At 40.6% G+C, this 26,531-nt stretch overlaps 1 long non-coding RNA gene across 1 annotated transcript in view; it reads left to right on the top strand.

Annotated features, from left to right (window-relative positions):
• Positions 1-23,686, top strand: part of LOC144014911 (uncharacterized) — a 34,275-nt gene extending 10,589 nt beyond the window's left edge. The window contains exon 3 of the long non-coding RNA XR_013282633.1: positions 23,553-23,686. This is a non-coding gene — a long non-coding RNA (uncharacterized LOC144014911). The remainder of the gene's footprint in view (positions 1-23,552) is intronic.
• The last annotated feature ends 2,845 nt before the right edge of the window (positions 23,687-26,531 follow it).

The raw sequence follows: 26,531 nt of genomic DNA, 5'->3' as shown, positions 1-26,531 counted from the left end.
TAGTTTTTTTTTCTATGTAGAGCTTAATAAATGGCATTTGAGGGATGTGGGCTGCTGTGAGTAATTGTGGCATTTGGTTAATTTTTAACAGATACACTTCCTTTTCGCCATTTATCATTAACAAGCTTGCTTGCACAGATTTGAGGAACTGTAGTGAAAATGTATTGTAAGTTCCACAGCTAGTCAATTGGTGGCGCTGCGTGGGATTATAGGACTTGTGTTTATCCTCTCACAGCTGCCTTTCAGTCGGTCATGGCAGGATTCGTGCACTTGGACGCACAAACGCTCCAACTATTGTAAAGTTAATGGTTGTCCTGATTACACCATCATCCACTAAATAAAACTGGTAATGTGCTATTTTTTGAGGCTTGTATCCAAAATATTACAGTGTAGCCGACAATGATATACTGCTGCTTAGAAATCTGTCATGTTTCACTTTGAGCCACAATTGGCAAGCGGCTGTTTCCAATCGCAGTTTCAGCCGTGGCCCCATTTCGGCATGGCGAACAGTGAATCACAAGCGCAGGCAAACTGATGCCATGGAAAGTCCACAAAGGGAATTTCCAATGAGGACGCCGGATCTTGACTGCGAGCTTGGCACGTGGCTGCGACGTTGTCGTTTCTGCTCTCTTCTGCAGTGGAGCCCACACTACTGACCTACAAACATACAAATGGGTGAATGTGACCGACTGTAAGATGGAAATGTGGACCTCGCCAGTTCTATTCATACTTGCAGGATTTATATTTAGATTAGCAAAGAGAAATTAAAGCATTTTCAGCATGAAGCCCAATTCACACTGACTGCGGAACGGACGCGGTGCGTTTTCCGTACGACGTCGCAAGGACGGCGATTCACACCGCGTGCGTTGCGTGTCCGGAAATCTGCTCCCAACCGACCACGAGATCACGTGGGGTTGACGCTGGCGAGTTGAGTTCACCCAATAACAACCGTGTATATAGAGTCCTATTTGTAAACAATATCCACGCTTGCTTGTTGTCACATCAATATGCTTTTTGGACATTATTTCTGGGACTTCTATCATGGCTGTTCTCCATGGGTAAGTACGTTTTGTGTTTAAATGGTGTCATTTTGTCCTGTTTAATTTATTCTGAGCTCATTTTTTGTCTTAAATGTCCGACTCAAGTCATGCTATGTAGCTAGCTTGCTTCCCTCCACAAAAAACGAGTTCGCAAACTGTTTTATTTTGAAATATACCGGATTTACCTTCACTGGTTTGCTCCCAATAACATGTAAATACGTTTTTTTTTTTTTTTTAATGTTTTAAGTGTCCCAAAGATGTATTTATACGTTTGTCTTGTTTATTTTTTATGCTAGAGCATACAGAAGGCTTTGATGCAGCCTCTCAACTGCAAAGAACGGTTGCAGAAATGATAGTTATTACACAAACGGCCAGCAGGTGGCAGCAGAGCAAAGGAGATCAACCAGGGGCATCTAGAAAAAAAAAAGCTAAATTACTTGCAATTTTAAATAGATTTGTGAATAAAGACCAGTCAAGTGTGTACGGTGTGTACTGCGCCAAAGAAAGCTGGGATAGGTTCCGGTTCACCTCCTCACCTGACTGATGGATAACATTGCACAGCGTGACTGAAGACGCAGCTAACCAAATCCACTGTAGAGGCATGCGCAGGCGGTTGTTCGTACACATAACTACATCATTTCCCTTACTTTATGACAAGACAAAAAAAAAAAAAAAAAAGCATGTTCCTTGCCAAGACGAAAAAGCACGAAGCAGACTAGCCACACTCTTCATTTTAAAGCACGTTTGTATTCCGCAGGGAAGATTTGTTGGGCGGCATTTGGTCCATTTTGGGAGATCCTGAATGAAACACTTATCCGCCTTTTTTTTCCGCTCTTTTGCAGCTAATTTGACACACTGACAGGCCGCCCTGTGCACCATTGGGGGGTTGTCATCCAGTGGCTGCCAAGAGTTATGTGTATTTGTATTTGCAGTTCACCACACTTGGCTTGCTGCCTCTACAACTGGGTGTGTCTAGTTCATGATAGCATGGGTTTATATTTGGCGTATGTCTTCTTAAACAGGACCTGCAAATCTAGCAAAGATTACACATGATGTTGTGTTGTGGTACCGTATTTTCCGCACTATAAGGCGCACCTAAGAGCCTTCAATTTTCTCAAAAGCTGACCATGCGCCTTATAATCCAGTGCGCCTTATATATGGATCAATATTGAGCCGCAACAGGTCTCGCTGTCAAGACGCTATCGGTGACTGTGCACGATCGGTGACGCGCATGCGCAGAAGATCCCGCCATCTTGGATCGCTAGCTAATGCTAATACTTTACCTCAGAGAAAATAATAAAAGAGCTGTTTATTCATTTTGGGAGTGAATGGAGTTGTCAGAAAGCTGGTTTGTAATCTATTAATAAAGTTTGACTGACCTATCTGACTGCTTTGTTGACATTCCCCTTTAAGCGCAGCACCATCTAATGGATGCATAATGTAACCCCAGCATCTACTGTAGCTCCTTATATATGGAAAAAGTTTTAAAATATGTCATTCATTGAAGGTGCGCCTTATAGTCGTGAAAATACGGTAATATGGTTAAATGACAGATAACCTTCCTCACCAACCATTCCAGAAGTGCACATTTACAGCGCATATAGTTGGCAATCTCTTTTCGGATACTGCTCGATATTCAGGTTCCTTGGCCTTAGAATAGATTTTCCAACAGGAAATAATGGAAATTGCATTCATTTCTTCCAGGATAAACCTTTATGAAGTGTAACAAGCAATCTTTCAAGAAACAATTTAGCAGTCTTAAATATCATTCATTCTTGAATTTCTCCCAGTCATCCTGTTCAGCGTTACAGATTAGCAGACTTTGGCCTGGAAGAGGACTGGACAATCACAGTAGCATGAATTGCAATCTCATTCGAAAAATATATGAATAATAAAATAATAAATATGATTCATGAAGGGAAGTCACCTTGCATAGAGTTCATGCCTTTAATTTTTAACTGAAAGAGATACAAGAAAAGAAGGTTAACTGCTGTTAATAATTATCAGTGCAAGCAATGAAATGTGTACTCAACCTTAACTTTGTTGGTATTTAACAGACATAGAAGAGGTGATGAACATACAAATGGAGATGTGGTTGTTCTTTATTATTGTTGACTTGCCATTTTGTACTGAGCAGCCAGGACAGAGGCAAATGTATTTGCTGCTATGGCACCAGGTCCGCTTCTGTGATTGTCAATCACTTTTAAACATTGTCCATTTTGCTGCGGCATCACAAAAAAAAAAAACACACAAAAAGCCTCAAATCAAAGTTGTGGACTTTGTGGTCCTTTACATGCACGGAGCAGTGTGTCATGATGTCGTGACATGACGTCGAACTTTGAAGTTTTATTTGACTTCCAGAAATGTTTTGAGCTGCATTGTGTCTGTGGTTACTGAAGTTTCACGATGTTCAACAACTTGTAATAAAGACATTTTCTCACTGAAAGCTAAATTAATTTATCACTTATTTAAGTTACAAGAACAGGAAATATACTTTGGCTATGTTTAAAAAAAAATACATATATATATATATATATTTTGAGTAATCAAACTGCAGCGTTTGACTCCATTTGAATGAAATGTGGACTTTTCCATTCATCGGAAAAAGAAAAAGAAGCAACACAATACTGCAGATCTCCTCTAAATTGTTCCTACTGGTAGTGTATGTCAAGCCTGCGGTTGAGGGATATTGTCTTCATCCCGCGACAACCACACTGCTGATCCTTTGCCAAGTGGGTCAGTCTTCCGAGCACCCAAACGCTCACGCGCAGCAATATCGGAAGGGGAGGACGTGAATCAAACAAAAACACAGGCAAGGAGAACCGGAGGCTGTTTCAGATTTTTTTTTTTTCCCCACCCTTTTTCTGCAAGGAATGCCTCGCTTTTCCTTGAAAATCTGTTCACGTTTAGCAAAATTGAAAAAAAAAAAGGAGGTCACGGGCCACAACCAGGCCGCCATACAAAAACAATTGGATATCGCTGAGGTAGGCATTTCACTGTAGTGTGTAAGTAGAAATGCAACCAGCGTGAGTTGATGTGTTAGGCGATTTACTGTGTCGACAAGCGCATGCACGTGCGCGCAGGCTCCCGTCTAAATCGCTAGCAGACTTGTTGCATATGTGAAAGGGAGTTAAACGGTGGGAGATCAGGGCCTGAGCAAACGGTACACAGCAAAATTGCCAGTTAGATTAACACTGAGGGGCCTTTTCACGAAAGGTTTGCGTCGCCTTTGCACCGCGCTAACCGGCAAAAATGGAGCAATCATCGAGCGCCTAATTCACGAAAGACGCGCAGATGGGGAAATCCTCTGCCGAACAGATTGCGTCACGGTGCGCGGGTGTTATTTGCGCGTATGTAAATTAGGTAATTTGCATACATTTGATGCAAAATACACCCACCCCAATGCAAATGAGACTCATTGGAATGCAGCGTCTAATTCACTAACGCGAGCGCAAATAGCAACACCGCGTTTGCGTGACGCAAATAACGTTTTTGGAAAGCATGTATTAACCTGCCGCAACCTCGATCCCGGGATCATGACAGCAGTGCATGGCACGGTGCACCGTCGCGTTCTGGTTGTTCATGCAGAGAGAGAGAGAGAGAGAGAGAAGGGGAGATTCTTCAATGTTGGTTTACAAACAAACAAACAAAGAAAATCTTCACCAGATTTCCAGATCGCTGTTCAACATTCAAAAAGGAAACGGTGCGTAATTCTGCGAGAACAGAATTAATTGCAGCGTCCATTCGTCCATGTTGGATTAGTTTATCTCCCACTGTGTCGTCACTTCCTGGTTTCATCACAGCTGCATATCCCTCCCCCAAACCCAATGTCGCTCTGTGATTGGTCCGAACCACTGGTGGTTTGGATCAGTTGAAATAAACAGACTCGGTACAAGATGTATTCTCGGCAGTTTGTGAACTCTCAAATACCGCGAGAATTCAGCTTGTGAGAGCCAAGTTAGCATATTTGATCGAACACTGGAAATTTAACACTGGAGGATTTGCTGTGCAGGAAACAGCATTTAGTTTTTATTAGGGCTGGGAATCTTTGACTGTCTCACTATTCGATTCGATTGCGATTTGTGGGTCTACTATTCGATTCAGAATCGATTTTCGATTCTTGATTCAAACGATTTTCCATTCAAAATTATTTGATTGACAAATGATTTCTGCATCAATTTATAGATATGCAAAAAATTGTCATGATCTACTCCAGTCTGCTTTGCAAGACAAAATGATAAATCGAGATATTGAAGTGTCTTTTTTTTTTTTTTAAACATTTATTAATTTTGTAGTGTAAAGTGCCCTTTTCCACAAAAACAGCATGTGGCTACCACTGCCTTTCCCCCTTCTTCTTCATTTCTAATTTAATTAAAATCGATTTTTGGACATTAAATATCCATTCTGAACCTTAATAAATGAGAAACTCGATTCTTTTATGAATCGATTTTTTGGCACACCCATAGTTTTTATGCTCCCCACCTGCAGAACAAACTCACCAAATAGCCTACCTGAGATCTGCTGTCAAACATGATTGTTTACTTCAGTATTTTTTATTTATTTCTCTATCTTCGATCGCATGTTTGGTCTTCCTCATATCATGCAAGCGCTTCGCATACTTTGGTTGATTGAAACAAAACCCAATTGAGAGTGTGTTTGTGGCCAACAAAGACACTAAGATCAGGCGGGAAACCCCAGTCACGTCAAACATTAAGCACTGCTGTGATCTCAATCACCTGAGTGAATTTTTGTGCGCGCGTGTGCAAGAGTGAGAACGAAGAATGGGTGGGTGGATGTCGGTGAAAATAGGGCAAAAGTCTGCGCGGTTCTCTGAAAATCATACTAGATCGTCACCCACCATCTGCGTGTGTGCGTGTGTGTTTGTGGGTGGGCAATCTTCTCCCGCTCGCCCGCCCTACACTCGCTCCTCTTTTTGTTTCCCTTGCATCAGTGAGATTTAGTGTTCTGCAGACGCCTTGCCTGACTTAGCTGCAATGTTTGGACTGAAAGAGGTCACCGTGAGTTGTGCGTGGATCAATCAGTTATTCTTCATTTTAAAATGACCTATGTCAGCGGCGTCAAACATACGGCCTGCGGGCCGGATCAGGCCCGCAAAGGGGTTTAATCCGGCCTGCGAGATGATTTTGTAAAGTTAAAAAAAAACAAAAACAAAAAAAAAACACTGTAATGTCAAACTAATTAATTAGCTGGCCACAATCAAAATATATACAATTTGTAATTTCACAAGGAGTCCTCAGATGAGCAGTGCAAGTTGAACGGGGGAACTGGATGTCATTATTTTACACACAACTTAAAGTTACGGTTTGTTTAATTATCATTACTATTATTATTATTATTATTATTATTATCCATCCATCCATTTTCTTGACCGCTTATTCCTCACAAGGGTCGCGGGTATTATTATTATTATTATTATTATTATTATTATTATTACTTTAAATCATATACCGACATAAACGTGTTAAATACGAAACAAAATTCAATAACTGGTAACACAAATAGACATGACAAGTATTAGCGTTATTATAACGTCATTAACTGCGACTCGCAATGCATTCTGGGAACAATATGTATGCAAAACAGGTCGATTTAACACGTCCGGAACGTATACCGGCAAAGTGTTCCCTAGTTCCATTTGCATTTGTGTTATTTTTCGGAACAACACGATTACAGTTGAGCTCCGTAATTTAGGGCTGGTCCACAAATCTGCGTATAAATGACGACAATTGTTTTTAAGTTATATACCGTTATTTTACCTATGCGGCCCACTTGGTAATATATTTTCCTCCATGCGGCCCCTGAGCTAACATGAGTTTGACACCCCTGACCTACATTGAAAATGACAACAAAGTTGAGGGTTTTTATATACGGCACTTTGCATACAGCAATGCCTGTTCTAAAAGCGCTTTATAAATAAAGTTGAGTTGAGTGTGGAAACTCCATCCACCCCACCATTCGACAGGGCAGCTGGCGCAGGACTGGCCCAGACAGGCAACCGTTCACAGGCATATTGTCACCTATGCACAATTTAGTCTTCAGCGAACCGAACAAGCTTCAACCTTACAGCTGTGAAACAGCAGTCCGTCCCACCACGCCTGCTGCGACGATTGGTTCGCCCTTCCCCCTTTTGCTCGCACATTTGTAAGCATCCTCAGTTTTCCTCTTCCATCCTCATGTCTTCAGAAGACACATCGAAATAACATCACTTTTGTTTTTCTGCACGAGACAAATATTTTGGGAGTGGAGAGATTACATTTCACCATTTCCTTTCTTTTTTCTATTAACTACCCATCTTTCCAAATTGTCATATTGGAAAGAAAAATGGCTAGAGCGAGCTGGAGCCAGGAAAGTTTTCGTAGAGCTGCAGGCCAGGTCTATTTTTTATTTTTTTATTTTTTGTAATGGTATGCTGAGAGGGCTAATTGGCTTTGCAGACAACTTTTACCCGCAGTGACCCATGCAGCAAACAAACCCATCCAGGGCCATGACAGCTTCACTTAGCTTGAGAAAACGAATGGGGTCAAATTCACTTCATCTGCACACATCATACGCTTTAAGTGTTTTATATGATCCTATGTTTGTGCAACGGCGTGGGCAGACAGGTGGGAGGCTTCCGTGAGTCACGATACACAAAATATCAGCAGCTCCTGGAAAAACGGAGGCTCACATTTCAATCTGATGCGAACCCAAATCAAAGATGAAGTGGGTGAGATGCAAGTCTGCCACTTGTCACTCTTCTGTATGGAAATTGATTCACTGTTTCAAGCTTGAGCAGCATTTCGAGGGGAATTATTTCCATACGCCCGCATGAAGTAAAATCAGTCCGTATGGGAGAACTTTAAAGTCACGCGAGGTATATTTATTTGAAATTGGAGCAAATATACGAAATTCCTCGACAAGATTTTTCATGATAGGCCGATACAGCAGGGGTGTCGAACATAAGGCCCGCTGGCCGGAACACGCCTGTGAGATAATTTTGTAAAGTTAAAAAAAAAAAAAAAAAAAAAAAAAAAAAAAAAAAAAAAAAAAAAAAATCAGTCAGCCACTATCAAAATATATCAAATTTGTAACTTCACAAGTAGTCCTGAGAGGAGCAATGCAGCTTGTACAGGAGAATCGTCCTGGATGTCATTATTTTACACACAACTTAAAGTTACGGTTTGTTTAATTATTATTATTATTTTTAATCATAGACCGACAAACGTGTTATATATGATACAAATTCAATTACTGGTAACAAATAGGTATGACAAGGAATAGCGTCCTTATAACCTCATTAACTGCGCCACGCAATGCATTCTGGGAACAATATATATGCAAAACAGGTCGATTTAACACGTCCAGGACTCAGTGTTGCCGCGTTCCATTTGCATTTGTATTATTTTTTGGAACATTATGGTTACAGTTGAGTTCCGTAATTTAGGGCTGGCACACCATCCATCCATCCATTTTCTTGACCGCTTATTCCTCACAAGGGTCGCGGGGGCTGCTGGCGCCTATCTCAGCTGGCTCTGGGCAGTAGGCGGGGGACACCCTGGACTGGTTGCCAACCAATCGCAGGGCACACAGAGACGAACAACCATCCACACTCACACGCACACCTAGGGACAATTCGGAGCACCCAATTAACCTGCCATGCATGTCTTTGGAATGTGGGAGGAGACAGGAGTACCCGGAGAAGACCCACGCAGGCACGGGGAGAACATGCAAACTCCACCCAGGAAGGTCCGAGCCTGGACTCGAACCAGAGACGGGCTGGCACACAAATAGCGAAAATTTGCGTATAATTGACGGCAATTGTTTTTAAGTTATATACCGTTATTTTAACGATGCGGCCCACTTGATATTATATTTTTTTCCATGCGGCCCCTGAGCTAACATGAGTTTGACACCCCTGCTATACAGTATCCAAAGTCAGAGGTGGAGAATCCAGGACAAAAAAACAAACAAACAAAAAACTACCAGTTAACTCGAAGCACCTCTGGCTAATTCCAATTTGTGGCAGGGTTTTTACGTTCTGGACCCGAGTTCTCGACCTCTGTACAAAGGGTGTTGTGCGAACTGTGACCCCACAGTTGCAAAGTGAACGATCCGCTTTTCTCTGATTGCATCTTTTCACTGTCTGTTTGGTCCGGTTTGCTCACGTGCTTCATGGCGACTCTTCCCAGACTCTGGTTTGGTTTGCAGGCTAAACAGTTTGACCCTTGAGCAGTTTATTTTCATTTCCCTTACTTCCCATGGGAAAACTTTCTAAATCCGAAGTTCTAACAGATTGGACTCAACCTCGTCGGCTCCACTGTTCACGAGCAGTCAAATCTCCAGCTAATTTGCTCATTGTTGCATTTCTGCTGACAAGTCACGCTTGGCTCCAGGATTTTAACTGCAAGTGTGAAGTATTTAAGCCTTTGTATTGTTGATACAACTTCTGATCCCTTTTGCTTCAATGGGTTTTTTTTTGGCTCTTGCGAGCTCAGAATTGTTCAGGCCAATCCAATCAAGAACTTAATCGGATTTGAAACATAGTTCACCGCATGAAATCAAGCATATTAGCAACCAATTTTTCTTTCATTGCCATATTTTCACCGAAGCCGGAAAAGTAGGCCATGCTCATTTTTGCAGAGATTTGTCATTTTTTTAAATTAAATCGGTTCATGCTGTGCAACTTAACTTGAGTTGGCAGCCACATTATTGCTGTTATTTTGTGCAGGTCCCATCCCGGTGTCCCATTTTTCAAGGCAGAAAGCAAATTGTTCGGCCCATGTCATGACAGTTGTCATAGTGATTCATACGGTAAACCAATTTAAAAAAAAAAACCCGCAGGCAGTACTCTACCCCGTTTTGGGCTTTTTGATGGTTCTGACCATGCCATTTCAAAATAAAATATTGCCCACAGATTACTGTTAATTCCATTGGTAATAACAGGTTTATCTAGCATTCAACAGTTGACTCGAGATGCCTTCAATGACCACTTACGAAGTAGGACCTCACAAACATCCATAAATACTCATCCAAGGCCCCAAACAACAAAGACTAAAACATGAGCACATTAAAGGCATTACGTGGAAATGTTTTATAATTAACTTGACACACCAAAATCTGAACAGCCGCAACTCATGTTGCTGGCTACAATTTTTTTTTTTTTCTTGGGTATTGCCACAATACGGGGGCCGAGCAAAAAAGCTTGGTTAACTCTTTGACCGCCACGAACTACGTTTTTTATTTCATTTTATTTTATTTTTCTCAGTGCAGCGCTGGCCGGTCAATGGGTTGTGGAATCAAAAACACTCTAACTATGGCCAGCAGATGGAAGCATTGTATCTCTTTTCGTGAATGATCAAAGCCTTTGTAATATCAATTTTTTATTTATTTTTTTGATAACCTATGGCAGTAAAAAGAGTTAATGGTGAGTGCATTGAATGGTGTAGCACTGTTTAACTGTCAACCAAGATAGCATTTAGCAATAGCTAAAGCAATAACACAACCACTGGTCAACAGTGTGACTTGAAGTTTAATTTGTTGTAAATAATTGCTGGTGAGAATTATACGTTTGATTTTCAGCAAAATTGTAGTGTCCTGTTATTTTTGTTTTCAAAAAATCATGACAATAAAATTTGTGAAGCCAAAACTTGTAAACATCTGGTCACCCTAATTTAAAAGGCCATTTAAATTTAACCCCTATTGTCATGATGTATCACCACAGTAAATACAAAAGAAAGTGTTTATAATGATTTGATGTCCATTCATGTCCTATATAAACGGACAATAATATATTATGATCAACTGTGTCAAATGCAGCATTGAGATGTAGCAATACCATGACAGTGGTTTTGAAGGCTCATATGTATGTCATTTAAAACTTTAATAGCAGTGTCGGCGCTGTGGTGTGGTCGAAATCCAAAAATGTATTCAAGAGATTCATTTGCATCATAAAACTGTGAATCTGTTGAAAAACGACCCTTTCAATGATTCTTCCCAAAAAATTGAAGATTTGATATGGGCCTGTAGTTTACTTATTTTTCAAGCATCCAGGTTCAGATTCTTTTACAAGTGGCAAGCAAACTTGTGTTTGTTATTTTTATTGCGGTCAATAATGACTTGACTTCATAAACACGTTTGTGTATGGCAACAGTGCTAGCTTCGAAGTCCGTTCCGAATTGGCTAATGTTTGGTTTCAAGTCGCAATGAGGGCATCCGTAATTCGGCAAAATTTGTTGTTGACTACACACAAAAGTCCTTCAATTATAAATACTGAATATGTTTACAATCTTACCTCTTTCTTATCAGGTGATAGTAGTAGTAGTAGTAGTAGTAGTGATTGCTTGGCCAATTAGATGGCCGTTGCAACCAGTCGTCTGAAGTTGTCTCGATCCTGGGCTCGAAGAAGAAGGTCGGAAAGAGGACTGGTGGCAGCCACCTGTGCTAGCCAGGTGAGTCTTGGGCGACGAGGAGGAGGGAGAGATGCGTCAATGAGGGGTTGTTTTGCCGGTATCGAGTTATCCAGGCGTGCCACGTGACCGAGCAGAATGCAGATGAAGTCGCTGCCTCTTGATGAGGGTGGTGTTGGGTTTCCTGCCCTGGCGTAGATCGCCTCGTTGCGGACGAAATCGTACCAGAGGACACTTAGGATACTCCGCAAGCAACGCCTGTGGAATGCGTCCAGGCAGCGTTGCATTCCGAGGTGATTGGGGAGGAATAAAATCTTTCAACACACCCCACACCACAGGATAATCAATCAGGATAATCTTTCAGACACATCTGGCAATTGGGCCTTATTTGTGTACCCCGCTGAAGAAGACTTACAAAGAGTTCCATGCAAACTCATAGCTGCAGACGTCCCCAGCATCTTCCAATGTTATATACGAAGTCTCAATATTGGAAGTTATCTGTCAAGAAAAAAAGTCATTATGCAAGTTTAACAATCATATAGTGTTAATCATGTAATTTTTTATTGATTAAAGGCCCAGTCTGCCGGTTTCACTCAGGAAAATGCATTTTTTTAAATACAGGATTTAAACAAACAAACAAACAAACTACTTCTCAGTCTACACATCTGGGCTTATGTTAGTGTCTGGTGGTGATTTTGTCCGAAACCCCCACCCCACCAGCCTGTATTTTGTCATTTTGTGTTTGTTTTGTAAACAGCGGGCCGTTTCTGTGGAAAGACAGTGTTTATACCCCTCAAGCCAATCGCAGGGCGGGGGGTGGCGTGTCGCAAACGGGGCCGGGCGAATTTGTCGGCTGCGTGACGTCACTCTCGCGGCAATTTGAAAACACGCACGGATTATTCTTTTTTTCCCACTCACTCACTCACTCACTCACTCACTCACTCACTCACTCACTCACTCACTCACTCACTCACTCACTCACAGAAGCTTACAAGTGTGAATGAGTGAGTGCTTTCAAATTGCCGCGGGAGTGACGTCACGCAGCCGACAAATTCGCCCGGCCTCGTTTGCGACACGCCCCGCCCCCGCTCTGCGATTGGCTGGAGGCTTGTAAACACTGTCTTTCCACAGAAACGTCCCGCTGTTTAGAAAACAAACACAAAAGGACAAAATCACCACCAAACGTTAACATAAGCCCAGATGTGTAGACTGAGAAGTAGTTTGTTTGTTTAAATCCTGTATTTTAAAAGTGCATTTTCCTGAGTGAAACCGGCAGACCGGGCCTTTAACTAATTATCTGAATGTTTCCTTGCATTTTTTTTTAAACTCACAATTACATAAAATTCCCGTTTGGATCATGAATACACATCTTCAGATTTGTGCTCAATACTGTCATGTTTGCCTTAACACACACCCGAATGGGCCAACCTAGGTGTGTTAAACTGCCTCCCTTCGCCATCCGGTCCCGCAAAGCAGCTCTGCTGGAGCCCTAAGCTGTCTTTGCTACAGATCTGCCAGAGATCCCCTCCCACAGCCAGATGAAAGTCAGTTACCAGTAAGTAGGCCATAAAACCACAGGAAGAGGGAGAAAAGAGGAAGGTAACCTTTGCCAAAAATACACCCCTTCTTCTCTGCAGGCCCCCGCACATCCAGCGCATCCACCCAAGGTAATGGACAAATTGGCTGGGATGCTATACGAGACCAGGACACCCCTCAATGCTGCTGTTATATGGGGTGGTGTACACTTTAAAGGCAGGAAGAAAAGAGAACATTCAGGTTGGGTGTTTTTTTTTTCTTTTTTCTCGGTAGTCAGCATCCATCATCAACCCCGCCCAGGGAAAAAAAACAAACAATCAAAATTTTGGAATACAGGTTTGGCCAAAACAAACAAAAAGGGAAGCTCTTGGCAGCTGTTCTTCTCATCACCTTTAACTCAGAGGAAGAAGTTGTGATATTTGTTTCTCCATCCTCCTCCTCCTTGTCATCTGCTTGACTCACAGCTCTCTGTACAAAAGAGCAAAAAAAGGAAGTTGCCAAGGAATAATTGCTAAAGGAAAAAGAGGACATGATGCACAAAAGAGACAACATATTGGTAATGGAGGAAAATCTAACCTCAAACAGGCATACATTTTCAACCAAGAGTTCGTGCATGGCGGCCATTTTCCTCAAGTCGACTGGTTGAGACCATGATGACTATTTTAGGAATTTTCCCACATTATAACCTTACACAAATGAATTCATCAGAAGGCACCAACCCAAAAAGACTCAGTGATAGAATACTTGCTTCATTTAAGAAGAAATTTAAGGGTGTGCATATTTATGCAACCAGGTTTGGTTTTTTTTCTATAACATTTGATATTTTTCCTGCTAAAATATTAAAGTTTGTTTTCCACCTTAAATTGTTTACATTATAGTCTAGATTAAAGGACCCATATCATACCATATGTCTATTTTAAGCCTTTCCACAGTTAACTCGGATTTAACTTTGGCACAATTGTGATGTAATATTTTTTAAATTAAATATGAGTTATTTTGGTGGCTATTTTACTAAGAGTAATTGTGGTATTCGTAATTTATAGCAATAATATTAATAATTATAATAAATAAAATCTTATTAATAATAAACAATAATTTTAATTAATAAATCGAGGGCTACGATTCTGACTAGACTTTCTGATATTACTATGATCCATCCATTCATATTTTATACAGGTTATTCCTATTCAAGGTAATGGAAGGATGTTGAGTATATCCCAAATGATTGAAGATGGCTGCACCATTGAGTGTTCAGTCAATGAGGCAATGGCACAAACACTGCTGAATCCAAAGATCAGTTCATCAGCAAGCTTTGCAGAAGCCTGATATTGATCCTGATAATGAATCAGGTGTGTTGGTGGAGAGAAACGTGGAGAACAGGTTGGATAGGGGCTCTCAAGGACGAGGCTTGGGCACCCCTGGTCTAACAGAATGGCAAATCACTTAAGGAGCTGGGTTAAATGCAGATTTTTCCACTACCTTTGTAGGTTTGTTCTTTTGTGAAAAAGAAGTAGGCAAGTGACCCGACATTAATTTCCTGCCTGTGCCACCTTCTATGACATCATTTACCGGATTGGGCAGGCAGTTCCCGTTGACGGATGCTAAAAGCACTGTCAGAGGTGTTTTTTTTTTTTTTTTTTTTTTTTTTTTTTTTTTTTTTTTTTTCAGCTACCAGGAAGGACATGCTGGAAAACGTGGACTGTCAATGACGAAAAGTTTGCTTGGGGAAATATTTTTAGATGCAACTTGATGACTGACAAAGTGACCTTCGGATACACACGCAATCACCAAGTCAAGCTTGACAATGACAGCCTAATGCATTGTTGTTTTCAACAACAATAATAGTCTTTAGGAGCTTTCAAGCCACAAGGGAAAAAAAAAATAAAAAATGTTTGCATCAGTAGGTAAAGGATCCATAGATCAGTGTTTCTCAACTCTGGTCCTCGGGAGACACCATCCAGCCTGTTTTCCGTGTCTCCCGATTCCCAGGGCAGGTGAGGATCGTTATCAGGCTTCTCCAGCTGGCTGATAAGCTGTCATTGGAATCAGCTGGGTTGGGAAACAGGCTGGATAGTGTGCCGCGAGGACCAGGGTTGAGAAACACTTATCTTGTGTCATGGTCTGGGTCGCATGCGCCAGAGTCGCGCCAGAGTTCATAACCTGTTATGTGTCTGTTTAGGTACTGATGTAACAAGTGTCTGTTTACAAAACGTGATGTTCGTGATGTCAACCTTTAATCCTTTAGGGGATGTCGTTCTTGAGTCCTTTACGATTCACTGTCTGTGGGTGCAGTCTGAGAATTTTGTGTGGTTTGCCGGATTATTGTACAGCGTCTCTGAGTTTCCTGCCTCTCGATGTGAATAAATGGAGAAAATCTTATTTGTGTCTGCATTTGGGATCCAAACCTTTCAGTACACAACATCTAGCTAGTTGAGCTACAAAGTGGATCTACACAAAAGATAAGGAATTGGGATTATTTTAGTCCAAATTGTAAACACTTGACCTGTGGATTTCTGGGTGACCTAATGTAGTCTTTTGCATACAAAATCGTCATGGCAGTGGATTAGTGATTAGCAACAAATGCATCAATCAATCCATTTCTGCACGATCAATGCAATAATTATTTGATCAACGGAGAGATTAAAAAAAAAAATGAAAAAAAAAAATGAAGCAAGACCACATGGCCACATGATCCCGAAAGTCTACAATTCCTTTTACTTTGATACTTGGTAATATCCAGCCATCCCTTTTCAATAGCGGTTATCTTTTTGAGGGTTGTGAAAAGTCAGATGCTATCCCAGCTGACTTCAGGCCAAAAGGCAGAGTACATCACAGTCAATGACGGGTAGCATACAGTAAGGGACAGTGAGAATAGAACCTGCGTGACTTCATATTTTAGTAATATCCGTGCTTTTCATAATAGGGGTTATAGTATACTTATCATCAGGGTTACACAGCCGGACAGACATTTGACCTCATTTTGAGAATGTCGGAGACCATCTTTGGCTCCATTTGCAGTTTAATCATCGACTTATCATCTTGACAACTGAGAAGGAAGTCTTGCGTCACAGAATCAAGGAACGTGTCACTTGCTTTCTTAATGTGAGGAAGTTTCACTTCCATGTTGCACGCCCTGCCTTCCTGCCTTAGCTCACAGACGAACGACTGACTCCCGCTCATGATGCAGGAAGTTTGTTGTTCTGGCGTGCGTAAACGCTTGCAGATGTGTGGTTTAGCTAACCTTGAATATTCCCGGTGTCACGTTGTCCAATTGTGGGGAAGGGCGTGTGCGCAGTCGCAACAAAGGGTGACTTCATGGAGTGGACGTCAATCAGGGTGTTTGGAGGGTTCAGGAAATCAATTACAATAGCTGATGCTGCAAAAGGGAAGTATGGGACCTGTAACTGTGACTCATAAAAATTTACTGCAATGTTTGAGAAACAATGAATGTAAAATAGAGTCATTAACGATTTGAAGTCTTTCCAGACTGTGATCACTTTGTTTTTAAAAGACATGTCGACCGAGTTAACTTATATAATTACAATGACAGCGTCACAGCGATTTCAAATTTAAAGGCCCGGTCGGCCGTTTTCACTCAGGAAAAGGCACTTTTTAAATACAGGATTTAAACAAACAAACTACTTCTCAATTTACAGCTATGGGCTTCTCCTAATGTCTGGTGGTGATTTTGTCCTAAACCCCCACGCCCAAAGGCTGTATTTTGCCACTTTGTGTTTGTTTTGTAAACAGCGGGACGTTTCTGTGGAAAGACCGTGTTTACACCCCTCCAGCCAATCGCAGAGCAGGGGGTGGCGTGTCACAAATGGGGCCGGGCGAATTTGTTGGATGCGTGACGTCACTCCCGCGGCAATTTGACAGCATGCACGGATTTTTTTTCATTCACACATGTAAGCTTCTGTGAGTGAGTGAGTGAAAAAAATAAAATAAAATCCGTGCATGCTGTCAAATTGCCGCGGGAGTGACGTCACGCATCCGACAAATTCGCCCGACCCCATTTGCGACATGCCACCCCCCCGCTCTTCGATTGGCTGGAGGGGTGTAAACACTGTCTTTCCACAGAAAAGTCTCGTTGTTTACATAACAAACACAAAATGGCAAAATACAGGCTGGGGGGGGCTTTAGGAAAAAATCACCACCAGACATTAAGAGAAGCCCATAGCTGTGAATTGAGAAGTAGTTTGTTTAAATCCTGTATTTAAAAAGCGCCTTTTCCTGAGTGAAAATGGCAGACCGGGCCTTTAAGCTATTATTGGGTAATTGGAACTTGGCATGAACTGTTATTGGCCTGTAGCAATAAATGGAACATTTAGAGAGTATAGCTCTGAAACAAGTAGATGAGAAATGTTTTCAATCGCATTAATTATACAAAACTAGCATAAGCCTACCTCATTACTGTTTGTCTTTATGGTCTAGAAATAAGATGCAATGTCCTTTTCCCCCTCTTCATTTTAAACTACAGTTAAAAAAAAACAAACAAAAAACTTTGAACTACCTTTGTGGGCTTGCTCAGTTTTGTGTTGTGTTAACTGAAGTAACTGTAGCTCAGAAGCGTGTTGGATGGCCCTGCCCGTTATACTGGCCTAGAACCGCAAGTGAAGGAGAAGGTTCCCAGATGCACACTCCCGGAATGAGCCTGAAAATCGACTGCATCCTATTGACGATCCCGATTCGAGACAAATCTCACATCCAGAGATGCCACAGTGGTTTGCGTTGTAACTCAATTGACAAGAAAACAAAACATCTTGTCATCAGTCTGAAGCGCATCAACTGTTGCATCACGCTCGCTGCATCCGTTTGTGAAGTTGCTCGATTTCAGGGAAAGCAAGAGAGTGAAACTGCCAGTCAGATGGGAAAGTGGGTCAACTGGCAAAATCCCATCGAAGTCCGGCTAAACTCAAGGCCTCGTCTCCGCCACCTCGGTGTTTGGATCGGCTCAACGTGGCATGAGACCACAACACATGTCGGGAGGAAGGGAAAGACGAGCACGTTTTGAACCGTGAAAGAGCTCATTTAAGAGCCCTGTTGTCTTAGCACCTCTCCAAGAGAAAGGAGGGAAAAAAGCAGCAGGATTGCCAACCCACTGCCCTTGAGATACCACTATGCATTCGTGATGTTGGCATTTGTTGAAAAAGTCAACAAAGGCCATGCTTTCCTGTTAACAAATTGAATTCTTGTTGGTTGATCTCCAGTTTCTTTGGGTTTGGAGACAATTTCACCCACCACAGATAACTGAACTTGAATCAATGGTTAAACTGTGAACATCAAAAATCATGTATTAACTCATTCACTCCCAAAAACGTATACGTTTTTTAGGTTTTTGTTTGCTAGAGTTTTTGTATGAAGGCTTTGATGCAGTTTCTGACCTGAAGTGGTCGCTTAAAGCGATAGTAGTTATTACAACAACAAAAAAAAAAGTGTGCTTCATCTGTTTCATGAATGAAACTTTTTTTTGTAATAACTACCATCGCTTTAAGCTTCCACTTCAGGTCAGAAACTGCATCAAAGCCTTCATACAAAAACTCTAGCAAACAAAAACCTAAAAAAACGTATAAATACGTCTTTGGGAGTGAATGAGTTAATAACAATACGGGCAATGTGGTATTAAAACATTTTAACTTGAAAGGTCTACTGTAGGCATAGATTTAACTGTACATTCACCGCTAAACTGACGTCTCAATGAATAGCGGAAGGAAGGAAAAATGGTACAGATTCATTTTACTACCATTCTGCTAGTGTCATTACTGGATTGTGTGTGTGTTTGGACCAAATGACATTTTCATCAGCTGAACTTTGACACTATACTGCTGTGGACTCTTATTTAAGTAATAAAGTAGCCCACATATGGTCAGGCCGTGCAAAGCAAGGTAACTATGCTACAATATCAAGATGGCGGATTGCGGAGGCTCCCTCAGCCTGCTGAGCTCGTCAGCAGACTTTTGTTTTCCCAGAGGAAGCGAGCATGAGATCCCATTAGGCTCCTGACCTCTCACGTGGGAGTAACGACTCCATAGATGCACTTTTAACAAGCGCTGTTCAAACTCGCCGCCATATTGTGACCGATCGTGTGTGTTCGTCAGCTACCCAAGAGCTTTTGTCCGTTTGATTGTAAAGTCATCAAGAGGGTGGGCGAAGCATCAGACCGGGTTCTCATGTCTGACTGTTTCCACCAGCTTGTTATGACTCTAGCAGCCATGTCCGACCCACTCACCACCCCTTAGGTTGAGACGCCATGACGCAGAGTGGGGGGTTGGGGTAATTGGGCGGGGGCGGGAATCAAAACAAGTGGACAGGTTTGGCTTTAAAAAGTGTATCCTCACATTTAAAGTGAAAATAGTTGGCAATAGAAGGAAGTACTTTGAAAGTAAAACAGTTTAAATGTCCTATTTTATGTGCACTCACCTGCATCACCGGACACAAACAGCAGCATTAGAGAAATGGCATGTTCACCAAAATTTATCGAAAAAATATCGATATCGCAATATTAGGCCATGCAATATGCATATCGCAAAGACATGCAATAATTTTCATATGGAATTTTTTGCTTTTAACCTGAAATTGACCAATCAGACACAAACTTAAATGTGCATCACCATCCAATAGTTTAGGGTAATTACAGGGTAATTACAGGGTAATAATAGGGTAATTACAATTAACTAGGAACACATTGAACTTACTTTTTACCACATGAACAAAATGTTACTCTTTCATTTGACAATAAAAATGTTATTTCTTTAGGTGCATGTTAAATATCGCAATAATATCGATATCGCGATATTCAGCAACTATATCGCATATCACATGTTTTTCCAATATCGTGCAGCCCTAACTCCTTTTATACAAAATCAAAGTGACCATCAATTTCACAGAAAACATTTCACAGAAAGATGTTTTAAAATGACCCTTACTACCCAAAATTAGCCTTACTGCACCATAATTGACCCTTTTGCAAGGAGCCATTTGGTTCAGGTTCAGTGGCTATTTTAAAATGATTAAGTGTTTTGAAGCTAACATCAACATTGACTTCCAATTGGTTGATTAAAATAGGAAAAGCATTGATATGAATGAGCCGTAAAAAATATCACTTTAAGGCAGGGGTGTCAAACTCATGTTAGCTCAGGGGCCGCATTTAGGAAAATATATTAGCAAGTGGGCCGCATCGGTAAAATCTAGGGATGTAACTTAACTCATTGACTGCCATTGACGGAAAAAGACGTCAAATCATGCATTTTTGCTGGGCTGGCAGTGAATGTGTTAAACACAATGTGCCAATATATTTTGTGATTATATTGCAGCATCCTCCAAATGTTGCTTAAAAATCCATCAATTTTGGTTACATCTCATCTTAAGTCATTGACTGCCATTGACGGAAAAAGACGTCAAATAATGCATTTTTGCTGGGCTGGCAGTGAATGTGTTAAAAACGATCAATTATACGCAGATTTTCGTTATTTGTTTGCCAGCTCTAAATGACGGAGCTCAACTGTAATCATATTGTTCCAAAAAATAATACAAATGCAAATGGAACGCGGCAACACTGAGTCCTGGAAGTTAAATCGACCTGTTTTGCATATATATTGTTCCCAGAATGCATTGCGTGGCGTAGTTAATGACGCTATAAGGACGCCAATCCTTGACATATTTGTTACCAGTAATTGAATTTGTGTCGTATTTAGCATACTTCACTTTTTTTTTTTAGCCTATTATAGCAATAAAAAGTCAATATTTTGTCTATAATTAATTTGATACTTTCATTATTTTTCACGTACAATCAGTACCTTTAAAAACACATTTTGCAACTCGCTGTCGACTGACAATGACATTGCAAGGGCTCAGGTAACCAATCACAGCTCACCTGTTTTTTACACAGCTCACCTGTTTTTTAGGTTTGGTCGTGTGACATTCACAAGCTGAGCTGTGATTGGTTACCTGAGCTCTTGTGATGTCATTTTCAGTTGACAGCAATTTGCAAAATGTGTTTTTAAAGGTACTAAATGTATGTGGAAAAATAATGACAATATCAAATTTATTAGAGACAAAATATTAATGTTTGACTGCCAAAAATGGCTAAATAAGTAAAGTATCCATTTAACATGTTTGTCGGTCTATGATTAAAAATAATAATAATAATTATAATAATAATTAAGCAAACCGTAACTTTAAGTATACCGACATCCAGGACGACTGTTCCCTGTACAAGTTGCATTGCTCATCTGAGGACTGCTTTTGAAGTTACAAATTTCATACAAATTGATTGTGGCCGATTGATTAATTAGTCTGACATTACATTTTTATTTTTATTTTTTAACTTTACAAAAATCATCTCGCGGGCCGGATTAAACTCCTTTGTGGGCCTGATCCGGCCCGCGGGCCTCATATTTGATACCCCTGCTTTAAGGGGAAGGTGTGACGTCTGTAAATGTGTATGTAGGCTATACTTCAGCATAAAAAAAATAAAGACAAACCTTTTGGTTACTTGACTCTGTGGTGGAAACCAGAAATAATCATGCTCCATTTTGAAAGTTATCCTGTCTATCCCTAGGGGGCAGTATAGCCCCATCACTGTAACCTGAGACTGAAGTACGCCTGACTCTTTTCAAGCTCCAAACACTTTGTGGAAAAATATTAATTGAACAACATATATGCATGGAGAGTGAGGTGTATTGAATATAAAAATCCTTTATAAAAACAGACTTAAAATTATTATGCTTTATTGCCAACATCACATTTGTTTCTGCCAGCCAGATTCATTCAACTAGTTGGCAATTTTGTCATGAGGCCATACTATCTTGTTTCATTATTTACATAAGTGCAGCAATGGCAACACTGAAATATAATTGTTAGGGAGGCGAGTGTCAAACAAACTAGAATGATTTGATCTGAATTTTGTCACAACGTTCCGTGATTTTGGGCAACGTGACAAACAAATGTTTCTATCGCCAAGTCACAAAGATTTCAAGGGAACACACTGCGACTCGGGGAGCCAGAAATTGACCGGTTGGAGAAACGTGTGCTGGTACTTGCTCCGTACACTTTTTCCAGGGCCTCTTCCGAGAAATGACGGAAGAGAGGATGTGCATGCGTACGTACGTGTGTGCGCACATGCAGGTTCGTGAGTGTCGGAGGGAGTTTAAGCTGACAAATGGACAATGTCAAGATATGCAATCTATAACAAACTACATATGTCTGCAACATGGGAACAATAAAAAACAGCAAGCAAAACTAAACTAGCAAAGCTAATTATGTGTGTGATCTGTAATGCTTGTAAAAGTCTTTATTAGAATAATTTCTATTTAAAAGTAGGGGTGTTAAAAAAAAATCGATTCGGCGATATATCGCGATACTACATCGCGCGATTCTCGAATCGATTCAATAATCGGAAAAATCGATTTTTATTTTATTTTTATTTTTTTTTATTTTATTTTATTTTATTATTTTTTTTACTCTACAAGCTTACTGATTAGTATTTTCTAAATTTGAATGAAAAAAAATCGCAACAATCGACTTATAAATTCGTATCGGGATTAATCGATATCGAATCGAATCGTGACCTGTGAATCGTGATACGAATCGAATCGTCAGGTACTAGGCAATTCACACCCCTATATAAAAGCATTATCAGCAATGTTAAATCTATTTTTTTCAGTAAGATTCTAAACATATACAAGCTAGGAAGTCAAATTGTATTGACCAGACCAAAACAAAAACCAAGCAACTCAATTTCCTTTCTTATTTTGGAGTACCAAACCTCACACCGGTGGTGAGCCTGTGGGAAGGGGGACCCACGTTGCCTTTTCGGGTTGTGCCCCATGGGCAGGCGCTCGCCAATGAGCCCCCCACCTCCAGGCCTGGCTCCAGAGGGGGGGCCCCGGTGACCCGCGTCCGGGCAAGGGAAAACGCGATCCATTTATATTAACCATCATAAGGGATTTTTTTGAGCCGTGCTTAGTCTGTCCCCTCACCTAGGACCTGTTTGCCATGGGTGACCCTGCCGGGGGCATAAAGCCCCGGACAATATAGCTCCTAGGATCCTGGGGACACGCAAAGCCCTCCACCACGGTAAAGTGCCGGCTCACGGAGGGGTGTTTTGAATAATATATTGCTATTGAATGCGGCTTGGCCCCAACCGCACATGTTTTAAGATTTGTATTTGAGTAGGCCTGGTTTAGAGAATCACTGAATTGGGCGCACCTGTTGTTAGAATGAAATTGAAAATGTTGTTTTTCAATGATCTTCTTGGTTGCACACGCGGAAACTAACAGAATTATTTGGGCTACTCCAAGGAGGACCACCATCTTACACCTGATTTTGCTAATTGGTTTTTATTATTTACGCCGATTCATCATTGAACTGTACTTGTGAAGCCGTAGCATTAAGAAGAGTGCCGTATGTTGTCTGTATGTGTTTGTGAAGCATGCATGGTTTCCAGGTCTATTTATGGAGTTACTGCAGGAAGGAATTTCAATCTCCAAGCATCATTTCGGGGAGGGTTAGAGCGGGCATCTGGAAACTATGTTTCCAATTAACTTCCTTATTTTCTTCCCTGTTGTAGATGTGAGGAGCGCAGGCCTACAGCAGAGTGAGGCGGCAGTCCAGCTTCACTTAGACGATGGTGCGATGCTGACGCTAGATATGGAGCCGGCTGCTACTACCTCACAACACTTAAATGTCTGTCCTGATTTTTCCACAGCCACTGTCCTACTTTGGTTCATGATCTTCACCCTCACTATGACTCATTGGATATTTGCATTTTCGAGACCATCAGACCAATAAATCATGATCTCAGGCTATTTTATGTTCTTTTTTTGGTGATCCATTTCCCCATTTCATCACAACACCACACCAAAGCCACTGCAAAGGGAAACAGTATTTCATCAGCACATATGCTTCTGCCAGACCTTTGAAACGTCCACCAAATAAGGCCAACTTGCCTGCATTGTAAACAACAGTACAAATGAGTCTATTCCACTTTGGCTCCTTTATATCTATGACAACACACTAAGACAACAGCCAAGTGCTCATTAAAAAAAACAAAAACAAAACAAAACGAAACGAAGAAGCTCTCATGGAAGTAAAAAGTGATGGATGTATCACTTTTTGCATTTCTGTCTCCAGATCCTCGCCAAGGACGTCATTTGCGTCCTTGCAGTCCACATTTTGAGGAGCAGATGTTTTCTGGCGATTAAAAAGGGAAGCTGGCCCTTAATTGCCAGTATTGCTGTCTCCGCTCTGAATGCAGAAGAAACGTTGAAGATGAATTTGTTTTTGACTCCCTATTGTCTGGATGTTCATCTTTAAAATAGATATGGTTCGAAGCAGGTAGAAAAGGGTCACTCACTCACTCACTCACTCACTCACTCACTCACTCACTCACTCACTCACACAAACACGCACACAAACTTACTCCACTCCTCGAGTCAGCATGCTAATGCTAGCATGCTATGCTAAGTAAGCATGCTAATGCTGATGTGTCCGCTCCTCCACCTGGAGCCTGGAGTTTTCTACTTTCTAATTCTGTGTGTTATTTACTTTGCTAACTCATTCCAAACTGTTTTTGTCGGTAGTTTATTGAGGGAAAAACATTTTCAATTTCTTATTGTGGTGTTAAGCGCTGTTCATACACGGTTGGCACTGTCACTAAAGTAACCGAGGCTGTTCATTCCCGTTTATGTTTACATTCATTGCACTATTGAATAAAAATGGCACTATTTCAATTGAAACCTGTTCAGAAAGCTTAGTTGGCTTAAGATGTGTGTTTTTTTGTTATTTTTTGTTTCTTTTAGGGTTTTATATACATTTTAAATATGTTTTGCATTTTATAAAAATGTTCAGAAATGTGAAGATTAGTCTAAAAATGTGTTTAAAAAAAATCGTGATGAAATAGAGAATCGTGAATTCATTTTTAAAGAATCGTGATATGACATTTTTATTTTTATTTCCTTTTTTTTTTTTTTTTTTTTTAAATTTAAAAAATAAATAAATTTTTATTTCATATCGCCCACCCCTATTGGAGAGTGGCAAGCTAAGAGATGGCAGTGAGCCTGTTTTCCACCTATTGATGAGAATGATGATTCTGGTGCAGCAAGTGCTGAGGAAGGTGTGGTTGCTGCCTGCGCTGGGACAAATCCTCTCTACATTAATGTTCGCATAACGCCATCTGTTTTCTTTTTTGCTCCACTGCCCCTTCTGCCTGGCACCTGGTGCATCATCTGGTGCCCTTGTGTGTATTACGTGACCACGTGTGATGGTAAAAGCGGGTCAGGCAGGACTCGAGCTTTGTTTTTGCATCAATGTGAGCATGTCACAACAGGATTGAATACTTCCCGTGGTCCTTGATGCTCCATAGGGGCCCCTGCTCCTCCTCAGCCTTCTGTTTGGATAAGGGGGCCCAGCTCCTAAGCACTGGGATGCAGGTTGGAGTGATTATTTGGATGTGGAGGCGTGCACGTGCAAAACCCTTCCCTCTTTCCAACAAATTCTATGCTCTCTCAAACTCAAGCTTAGCCATGTATGTGCATGTGCCTCCTTTTTTTCCAAACAAGTTACCCATCCACACACAAGCACACCTAGGGACAATTCAGAGCACCCAATTAACCTGCCAAGCATGTCTTTAGAATGTGGGAGGAGACCGGAGTACCCGGAGAAGACCCACTCAGGCACGGGAGAACATGCAAACTCCACCCAGGAAGGCCGGAGCCTGGACTCGAACTTGCGTCCTCTTGCGTATCTTGCAATATATATATATATATATACATATACATATATATATATATATATATATATATATATATATATATATATATATATATATATATATATATATACATATACATATACATATATATATATATATATATATATATATATATATATATATATATATATATATATATATATATATATATATATATATTAGGGGTGTTAAAAAAATCGATTCGGCGATATATACTACATCGCGCGATTCTCAAATCGATTCAATAAAAAAAACTCGTTTTTTTTTTTTTTTTTTTTTTTTTTTTTTTTTTTTTTTTAAGAGCTCAGAATTGTTCATTCGGTAGTCTTACCGATTCAACGTCTTATCATCATTGCCTTTTTTTTTTTTTTTTTTTGTGTGTGTGAATCGATTTTTAAACTTCCATTTTTAATGGAAAAATATTCAACAAAACGTCTGACTTCGGGTTAGGATTCACACCTTGAGCATGGAAGAATGTTATATGAACGGAACATTAAGCCTTAATATTTTATTTTAATGCTGTTCAAACATGAAACAGATTACAACCTCTATAAGACTGAAATTTCAGATAAATAAATAATACATTTTCATATAAATCTTACACTCTACAAGCGTACTGATTAGTATTTTCTAAATTTGAATGAAAAAAAATTGCAACAATCGACTTATAAATTCGTATCGGGATTAATCGGTATCGAATCGAATCGTGACCTGTGAATCGTGATACGAATATCGAATCGTCAGGTACTAGGCAATTCACACCCCTAATATATATATATATATATATATATATATATA

The sequence above is a fragment of the Festucalex cinctus genome, chromosome 2 (assembly GCF_051991245.1).
Source record: "Festucalex cinctus isolate MCC-2025b chromosome 2, RoL_Fcin_1.0, whole genome shotgun sequence".
In the NCBI taxonomy this organism is placed as follows: domain Eukaryota; kingdom Metazoa; phylum Chordata; class Actinopteri; order Syngnathiformes; family Syngnathidae; genus Festucalex; species Festucalex cinctus.
The sequence above is the reverse complement of the archived record's forward strand: the minus strand, read 5'-3'. Positions and strand labels throughout refer to the sequence as shown.